The sequence below is a fragment of the Littorina saxatilis genome, linkage group LG7, assembly GCF_037325665.1.
Source record: "Littorina saxatilis isolate snail1 linkage group LG7, US_GU_Lsax_2.0, whole genome shotgun sequence".
NCBI lineage: Eukaryota > Metazoa > Mollusca > Gastropoda > Littorinimorpha > Littorinidae > Littorina > Littorina saxatilis.
The window spans coordinates 9,635,351-9,645,350 of NC_090251.1; positions in this window are offsets into that span (position 1 = coordinate 9,635,351).

The window sequence follows — 10,000 nt, forward strand, 5'->3', positions numbered from 1 at the left end:
GGATAGCCTTGACAAGTGTTACAAAGGTTTGCTTTTTATTGCGCATTATCAAATCCGAGGAGTAGAAGAATGCTGGAGTTGAAAGACAGCAATGAGGACATTCATTAGGCGAGGCAACACACAGATTGTTGTGTTTTCTTTTTATATTTAGTCAAGTTTTGACTAAATATTTTAACATCGAGGGGGAATCGAAACGAGGGTCGTGGTGTATGTGCGTGTGTCTGTGTGTCTGTGTGTCTGTGTGTCTGTGTGTGTGTGTGTGTAGAGCGATTCAGACTAAACTACTGGACCGATCTTTATGAAATTTGACATGAGAGTTCCTGGGTATGAAATTCCCGAACGTTTTTTTCATTTTTTTGATAAATGTCTTTGATGACGTCATATCCGGCTTTTCGTGAAAGTTGAGGCGGCACTGTCACGCCCTCATTTTTCAACCAAATTGGTTGAAATTTTGGTCAAGTAATCTTCGACAAAGCCCGGACTTCGGTATTGCATTTCAGCTTGGTGGCTTAAAAATTAATTAATGACTTTGGTCATTAAAAATCTGAAAATTGTAAAAAAAATTAAAAATTTATAAAACGATCCAAATTTACGTTTATCTTATTCTCCATCATTTGCTGATTCCAAAAACATATAAATATGTTATATTCGGATTAAAAACAAGCTCTGAAAATTAAATATATAAAAATTATTATCAAAATTAAATTGTCGAAATCAATTTAAAAACACTTTCATCTTATTCCTTGTCGGTTCCTGATTCCAAAAACATATAGATATGATATGTTTGGATTAAAAACGCGCTCAGAAAGTTAAAACAAAGAGAGGTACAGAAAAGCGTGCTATCCTTCTTAGCGCAACTACCACCCCGCTCTTCTTAGCGGTGGACTGACGATGCTACGAGTATAATTACGGTCTTGCTGAAAAATGGCATTGCGTTCAGTTTCATTCTGTGAGTTCGACAGCTACTTGACTAAATATTGTATTTTCGCCTTACGCGACTTGTTACATTTAGTCAAGTTTTGACTAAATGTTTCAACGTAGAGGGGGGAATCGAGACGAGGGTCGTGGTGTATGTGCGTGTGTGTGTGTGTGTGTGTGTGTGTGTGTGTGTGTGTGTGTGTGTGTGTCTGTCCGTCTGTCTGTCTGTCTGTCTGTCTGTGTGTGTGTGTTTGTGTGTGTGTGTGTGTGTGTGTGTGTGTGTGTGTCCGCGATGCACCGCCAAAGTTCTCGGTGGATCTTTTTCAAATTTGGAGACCGTATTCAGCTACACCCCGGACACAACATCATCGATGAGATATTTCAACACGTGCTCTCAGCGCGCAGCGCTGAACCGATTTTGGTTTTTCTCTGGATCCATTCCCAGTAACTCTTCCTTATCTTCTCCAGTGTTTTCAGCCGCGATTATCTCCTTTTCTCCGTGCGGTGCGCCGGCAAAGCCGGCGTACACCCGGCATAGCCGGGTCCCTGGCGCAGCCGGGTATTCGGCTCGACTTCTTCCCGGCGCAGCCGTACCCGGCGAAGCGGGTATTCATCTAGTATATATATATATATATATAGCGAAAGAAAAAGAAACAATCACATATCAAAATCTTGATCTACTCGTTATTTGTTCTCATATTAGTTTAACACTGTCATTTTTTTCTCAAAATGAAACACACACAGATATCTAATCATATCCCTTTTTTTCCGAAGGCAATCTGTGTTTAAATTGTATTTGCCTGCAACATCTCCAAACACTTTCAATGGTTCTGTATAGAAACACGGCCGTTTTTTTTCTCTCAAAATAATACAAACACAGCGTCTCTTATCATCATCTCTCCCGTTCCTCAACCGTTTTGCATTCTGTTCGTTTACCTCTGAAATCTTGCAGTACACACGCTGTTATCTGTGCAGGTAAGGATAACTTCATTACAAAGAAAGCTAATGAGAAGCGACAGAGCTAAGTAGCACTCACGTTTTTGGACACCGCGCTCTGGAAGCGACAAAAATAACCCCTCCAGTTGAGACCAAGGCAAGTGTTCCTGGGAATGCTTCAAATCCTCTGAAATATTGTTGTAGTAATTGTTGTTGCCGCTAGCTTGGCAGTGTTATTGAATGGAAGGGGACAATGTGGAAGAACAAAGTGAGCAAATAACGGGTAAACAGGTATTGCTGCAGTGCAGGCCTTGACATTATTTTTTTTTTCATTTGTTTTTCAAATAAAGAATGCTGCTGTTGTTTTATGGTTTGTGCTTTGTGTATATGTTAGGGAATGCCGTAGAAAGACGTTTGTTTTTAAGCTAACCACTTTATTTTCATTCTGATAAACGACATTTACTGCCAAATTACATTGACTTATCTTTAAGTCAGTACACCCATGTTTTAAGGTAATCGTAAACAAATATAGCCTATATCATAAACATACTTGTGTTGGAACTCAGCGTTTGTGATGTCTTTTCGCTGATTTCTTTTCATTAAAGCAGAAAGCGTATCTCACAAACAAAAAGCCTACATCCTTAATTAATGCGCAAGTCGAAGCGGATTTTCCTTTTCAAATTGTGTGGCGGAAAGTGACGCAGGAATTCCATTCACGCAACAGCCGTCTGGCGTCATCGAGTGCATGACGTGCGTGTCGCGTGTATGCTAATGAACTGCCTGTTCATTTGTCACGCTTCGTTCATGTCACGCTCGGTCGGAGACGGTAGTTTTGGAGTACAGTTGAGAAGAGGAGAGGTAGGGAAATATAGACGGTGGCTTTGTCGTGAGGTTTTGGGTTGTTTTTTGTTTCAGCGTTGGGAGAAACAATGCTGATGGTAAATGTGCGTGTACGGGTGTTTTATTTGATTGCTTCGTTATTATTTTATATGGTACGTGCAGGGCCGGACCAAATGAGTTGTAAGGGGGGGGGGGGGGTCCTCCTTTTTTGGGGGGGCAAATCAGCGAAGTGGCGAAGCCACAAGCGCGCGCCTGCAAAGCAGGCGGGCGAACTAGGGGGGTCCGGGGGCATGCTCCCCCGGAAAATTTGTGAAAAACGGTTAAAATCTGTGCAATGTGGTGCATTCTGGGCCTTGTTTTGAGGGTTAAGGCCTGTCAGTGTGAGTTGGTGGGGGGGGGGGGTACCTTTTTCTCATCGGATTTCACATTGAATAAAATTTGTTAGAGACACACACAAAATTTATTTTTTTAAAAAAATATAAAAAAACACACTCAAAGCAAGGTACATGCTTTTTCCAGGGGAGGGGGTTCCGGAACCCCTGGAACCCCCCCCCTCCTGGGTCCGGCCCTGTACGTGTAATATCTTAATGCGCTTATCCCCCAACTTCATTTGTAGTGCTCTGCTTCTATACGACAATACACATCTGTTCCCCTTCCACTTCACCCCAACCCGGACTTAGCCATCAAACAAACATACACACACACGCCGACACACACATACACACACCGACACACACACACACACACACACACACACACACACACACACACCGACACACACACACACACACACGCACACATGCACACACCCCGACACACACACACACACACACACACCTTCATCACCACTATCACTAACTACCGTTCTCCCCCCGCCCTTCTACCCCCATCCGCCCCCCCCCCCCCGCACACTCCACCATACACACTAAATTAGCCTGGGACCCCTTTACGGTCGACGGAGAGAAGTTTTGATAGCGTTGTCTTGACCCATGTGTCCCATTGGTTACAGGCCGACCAAAAGGTTAAACCTCCATGTGTCTGTCTGTTTGTATGTGTGTCACTCTGTCTTTCTGTCGGCCTGTCTCTGTTTTTCTCTGTCTCTATCTGTATATATATATATATATATATATATATATATATATATATATATATATTATATATATACATATATATATATATATATGTCTCTCTCTGTCTCTTTCTGCACGTGTCTCTGTCTCTAGCTCTCTGTCTCTCTTTGTCTGTCTGTCTTTTTATATTTAGTCAAGTTTTGACTAAATATTTTAACGTAGAGGGGGGAATCGAGACGAGGGTCGTGGTGTATGTGTGTATGTGTGTGTGTGTGTGTGTGTGTGTGTGTGTGTGTCTGTCTGTCTGTCTCTGTGTGTGTGTAGAGCGATTCAGACTAAACTACTGGACCGATCTTTATGAAATTTGACATGAGAGTTCCTGGGTATGAAATCCCCATACGTTTTTTTCATTTTTTTGATAAATGTCTTTGATGACGTCATATCCGGCGTTTCGTGAAAGTTGAGGCGGCACTGTCACGCTCTCATTTTTCAACCAAATTGGTTGAAATTTTGGTCAAGTAATCTTCGACAAAGGCCGGGGTTTGGTATTGCATTTCAGCTTGGTGGCTTAAAAAAAAGCGTTGTCTCACACGCTAAAATGGGGTTACTGCCCCTTTAAGATGATGAAGAAGATGTTTTGATGGCTTTGTGTCACACACTTAAATTGGGTTACAGCCTCTATAATGAACATACATATATGGTTTGATGGCTTTGTGTCACACACTTAAATGGGGTTACAGCCTCTTTAAGGAACATAAATATATGGTTTGATGGCTTTGCGTTGAGGTGGTCCTACGTTGAGCCCAAAGTCGACTTCGAGAAGTCTTTTAACCGAAAACTCAGTGCTAAAGCTTCGTGCGGCCAACTATACTTCGCGTAGTCGTCTTCGTCCAGTGAATGACAGGCTTGGCACACTAACATGGGGTTACTGCACCTTTGAGGTGAAGAAAGAGAAATTTAGATGGATTTGTGATACATACTAAAATGGGTTAACAGCCCCTTTAAGACAAAGAAAGAGATGTGTTGTTGCCATGGCTTTGCGCAATACACTGAAATTGTGTTACTGCCCCTTTACGGCGAATAAAGAGATGTTTTGATGGCGTTGTCTCCGCGTTGTGCCTCATTCCTTACCTGTCCCCATTTGTCAGCCACGGCCATCAGGTACAGCCGACGTTGGCTTGCAGAAGACAACGCCCACCATGCCTTTTTTTTTTTGGGGGGGGGGGTTATCCTTCTTCATTGGCCTTTTTTCAATCACATCACCATGCATTTTACAACTCGTCTTTTGAGACACTACAGTGCAGCTCCTCTTTTAAGAATTCCCCCCCCCCCCTCAGCCCCCCTCCCACCCCGTACAACTCGCCTTTCTCTCCACCTTGCTTTAGATTGTTAGTTAATTAATAAAAGTGCTCATAGCTTGTTGTGTGGTCCCAAGTTTATTTTTTGTATAATATTATGTTATGTTACCCTATGCTATCTAAATACAATCATGTTGAAACCAACTCGTCTTCTGAGACACTCCAGTAAAACTCCTATTTTCGGATGCCACCCCCCCCCCCCACCCCCACCCCATTTTTCAGGCCTCCCCCCTTTTAAAGACATTACTTTTTCAGATTTTCTCTTCACAACCTATGTAAATTTACTTTCATTTTAAAATTCCCTCCATTTTAAGACCTCAATATATTCTCAGATTTTAGGAGGTCTGAAAAGGTTTTTTTCACTGTAAAGGCTAAAGAAGATTCCTCTCGCTCTAGGTAGGTATAATGTGTGCTTGGGGGGGGGGGGGGGTGTCGTGCATAAGGCTTAAATAGACAGGAGGTTTTGAATGTGTTTGAGGGCTGCAAAGCGTATAGGTTTGAAGAAACAAAACAGGATACTTGAGAACAGCTGTTTGATGAGGTCCGCCTACGATAGTTAAAGAAACCAAGTTAAAAAACAAAGGAATACTGTACTCACCAATACAAGAACGAGACAAGACGGTACGAATTTTCGCTTGTGGAAGCTTCATCAGGAAAAACAAGAACACAAAAGACAACATAAAGCAGACGCAACACGGAACGAACAAGGTTTGAAAGAAAAAACATTCTATAAAAAAAATAAACAACGAGAAACAAAAGATTAAAACGTCGTAATTATATATGGAGGCCGCTTCTTAAAGGAATGCTATGAGAGGCAACAATTATGCAGTTTTAACTGTGTGTCCATCAAACAGTAATAATAATAATAAATGAGCATTTATAAAGCGCAACATCATAACTTTACAATTATGCTCTTTGCGCTTGACACATTTAAAATTAAAACACAGTTATACAAGCATTTACATCTACATTCATAGTCAAGTAACCGACAAGACGTGTACATTTTAATGTTATTTTCGCCCCGTGCCGATAGAGATTGCGAAAGCGCGTGTTGTACCGTCGCTCTCCGTACCCTGCCTTCACTGTCTTGGTTACTCTCAACAGCTGGTTTCCTGTCCTTCTCTGTCACGCCTTATTGCATGTCATTCTCTCTCCCTCTCTCTCCCTCTCTCTCTCTTACCCTCTCTCTCTCTCTCTCTCTCGCACCCTCCTTTTCTCCCTCTCTCCCTCCCTTCCTCTCAATTGTCATTGTCATTGTCTCTTCTCGCTCTCTCTCTCTCTCCCTCTTTCTCTCTCTTACCCCTCTCTCTCTCTCTCTCTCTCTCTCTCTCTCGCACCCTCCTTTTCTCTCTCTCTCTCTCCCTTCCCCCCTCTCTCTCTCTCTCTTTCTCTCTCTCTTTCTCTCGCTCTCTTTCTCGCTCTCTCTCCCTCGCGATTTCTCTCTCGCTCTCTCTTTCTCTCTCTCTCTCTTTCTCTCTCTCTTTCTCTCTCTCTCTCTCTTTCTCTCTCTCTCTCTCTCTCTCTCTCTCTCGCACCCTCCTTCTCTCTCTCTCTCCCTTCCTCTCTCCCTCTCTCCCTCTCTCTCTCTAACCCTCTCTCTCTCTCTTTCTCTCTCTCTCTCGCACTCTCCTTCTCTCTCTCTCTCTCTCTCTCTCTCTCTCTCTCTCTCTCTCTCACTTTCTCAAACACACACCTTCATCCTCGCACCGCGCCTGAGTGACCGTTGTCTTGTCCGAAGCGAGCCAAGCGGAGAAGATGAATGGACAGACATTTCTAGCCGTTACCTGTCGCGTCCATAGTCCTCTCCCGTCTTTGGGCGCGTAACTCTGAAATCAATCTTCACACGCTTGTCTCCCGTTGCGATCTGTCATGGCGGCCAGTGTTCGCTTGGAGGTTTTTGGCGGGCGTAGTTACGTGTGTGACGGCTTGTACCTGTTTATGGCCCAAAAGAATGTCGCCGGAAGTAGTACAGGCTTATAATTTAATTTCTGTTTGCATTGTCTCAGCAGACGAATGTTTATTTGTGTCTTATTTACGTAATTAGCTGGATCGTGTATTGGATTCTGTCAAGTGCATAATTATTTACGGGTTATATTAGACAACGATTTTACCGTCTGGAAATAGCCGAAATGTGTCAGTTTTGTCAGTGAAAGAATGTATTTGTTATATAATCAGTTACGGAACTGGGATTGGGGGGGGGGGGGATAGGATGGGGGGGGGGGTGGGGGATGGGGGTAGGAACTGTGGTGATGGAAACGTCTCGGGTACGTGGGAAGGGGGGATAGAGATAATCCTAAAAGTCGTAATCCTTAAACAACTTTAAACAAAATGAAACATATGAAAACAAAAATAAACAATATTAATGTCAAATAAAATAGATAAACTTATTGAAACAAAACGAACGAGCCAAACCAAATAAGAGTAGGGTTAAGAACAAAAGGTGTATCAACATACGTAGAGGTTACATGCCGAGTCTCAGTGATTATTAAAAATAATGGTCGAAGTTAGCGGATCATGAAAAATGCGAGCTTCAGCGAGCTTTTTCATAACTGCGAACTGAGACCATTATTTTTAATAATCACTGAGACGAGGTGTGTAACCTCTTGATTTCTCCTTTCTTCAGTTAGTCAACGAAAAGAGGAGTTTTTGTGCGAAAGTTTGATCGAATCCTACTCAATCAACCAGTCAACCTGCGCATGCGATCGATTAATGCGCGGCTGTATAGTTCCGTGCAAATCATTTCATTCTGCTAACACTTCTTGTCAGTTTCCCTGTTTTGGACTAAAATCATGTACACAGATATGTTGTTATTCTGCTGTGGCGGCAAAGGCAGATATTGTGTGTTCTGTTCATGTTTTGGTATCGCTTAGCATAATGTTCTTTCGTCAAATGGGACTAGCAGACGAACTTTTGTATCATTGGCACAAAGGGTCAAACATCCAAAAAATAAGCCCAAAAAAATAAGGCCTTATTTCTGGAAATAAGCCCTTATTTTTGGAATTAAGCCCTTATTTTAGAAATAAGGCCTTACATATTTACAGCCATAAGGAAATAAGGGCATAATGAAATAAGGCTTTATTTCTGTTATGACTTTAAAAAAAATAAGCCCTTAAAAAAAATAAGCCCTTATTTTTCTGTGCATCGCTACTGCGCATCCGGACATTCGAAAGCGCACACAAACTCGGCTCTCGTTCAAAATATCCGTCATAACATCGAGCGGGCACAGCATGGCTTCACGCTTTCGTGAAACGGCTCTTTCCCTGGTTGATTTGCGGCACGGAGTGTCATTCAGGCCAGAAGATGACGATTTTCGACAGAGGTATGTGTGTTGGCCTCTATTCAGCTTCATGATTGGTCCAAAAAATAAGGCCTTATTTTTTTAAGCACTTATTTTTTTAAGCCCTTATTTTTTTATGCCCTTATTTGTGTATGCCCTTATTTTTTTTAAGGCCTTACAGAAATAAGGCCTTATTTCTCGTAAGGCCTTATTTTTAAAATAAGGGCTTATTTTTTAAGCCCATATTTTTTAAGGCCTTTTGGAAATAAGGCCTGATTTGTTAGAAATAAGGGCTTATTTCCAGAAATAAGGCCTTATTTCCTTAAGGCCTTATTTTTTTTATTTTTGACCCTTTGTGCCAAGGATACTTTTGCACCCAAACTACACTTTGTAAACACGGGAGCATAGAAAGCTGATGAATATACACGCTAATTGCTTTACCCAGAGCTGGAGACAGACTAAATTAAGTTCCCTGCAAAATATTGTGGTCTAGGAGCCCTTAAATGTTGAGATATTTGAATTTTTATTTTGATCTAGATGGTCCTATTTATAGATTTGGCAACACATGTAACGTTGATGCAAGGGAGCTAACACCGCGGCTTTGTTGACATCCTCACTTTTTCAGAGGCTAGAACAAGCTGTAATGCATGTATTATGGTCCGCGCATGGTGACATATCGTCATTATATGGTCTTATGGTGCGTTTGACATCGATTGTGGGCAAACTACACTTTGTAAACACGGGAGTGCGTTTGTATGCCTTTAACGTTCCAACGTTAAAAACTGTATGAAGTTAAGTTTTCTGGGGAAAATAGTGTATGAAACCGCTTTATGTTCTTTAAATTGATGAGATGTGTGCATTTGGTTGCGTGTGATCTGTTTATAAAATGAAATATTGTTGAAAACGTAGGATTGCAGTCTGTTGTCGAAGAAACTGAGTGAAAAGAAATTTGAAATGGGAACTACTCTTGTCGCTAGACAAAGTATGAGAGTTACTTGCCTTGGGAATTTGCTTATGTTGAACGTTTGTGCACGGCAGATCTAGATTCAGAAAACAACCGAACTCATGGATTTTATATTCAGATTCATGTGTTCAAGCCTATAGTTGTTAATTTAAATGCGGTATGTTTGTTTGCTCCAGAGATGTATACTTCGTACATTAGAGCGTTTGGAACTTTTCAGTCGCAAAAGTAGTACCGACACAGAACAGCTTCTCAACCCATTGCGCTATCGAGGATTCAGGCTGTTGCTAGCTCCGTTATTTCTTCTTCTTCTTCTTCTTCCATTTAACGCCCAGGGTCAACATTCTGACTATTAGTGGCGCATTGAGACTTAATGCCGTGTGAGATGGAATTTTTTTTAACTTTATTCCAAGTCCCACGGGTATTTGATGGACATTTTTATCTATGCCTATACAATTTTGCCAGGAAAGACCCTTTTGTCAATCGTGGGATCTTTAACGTGCACACCCCAATGTAGTGTACACGAAGGGACCTCGGTTTTTCGTCTCATCCGAAAGACTAGCACTTGAACCCACCACCTAGGTTAGGAAAGGGGGGAGAAAATTTGTTTGGTTGCAGGGTGTTTATAGAAAAATAACTT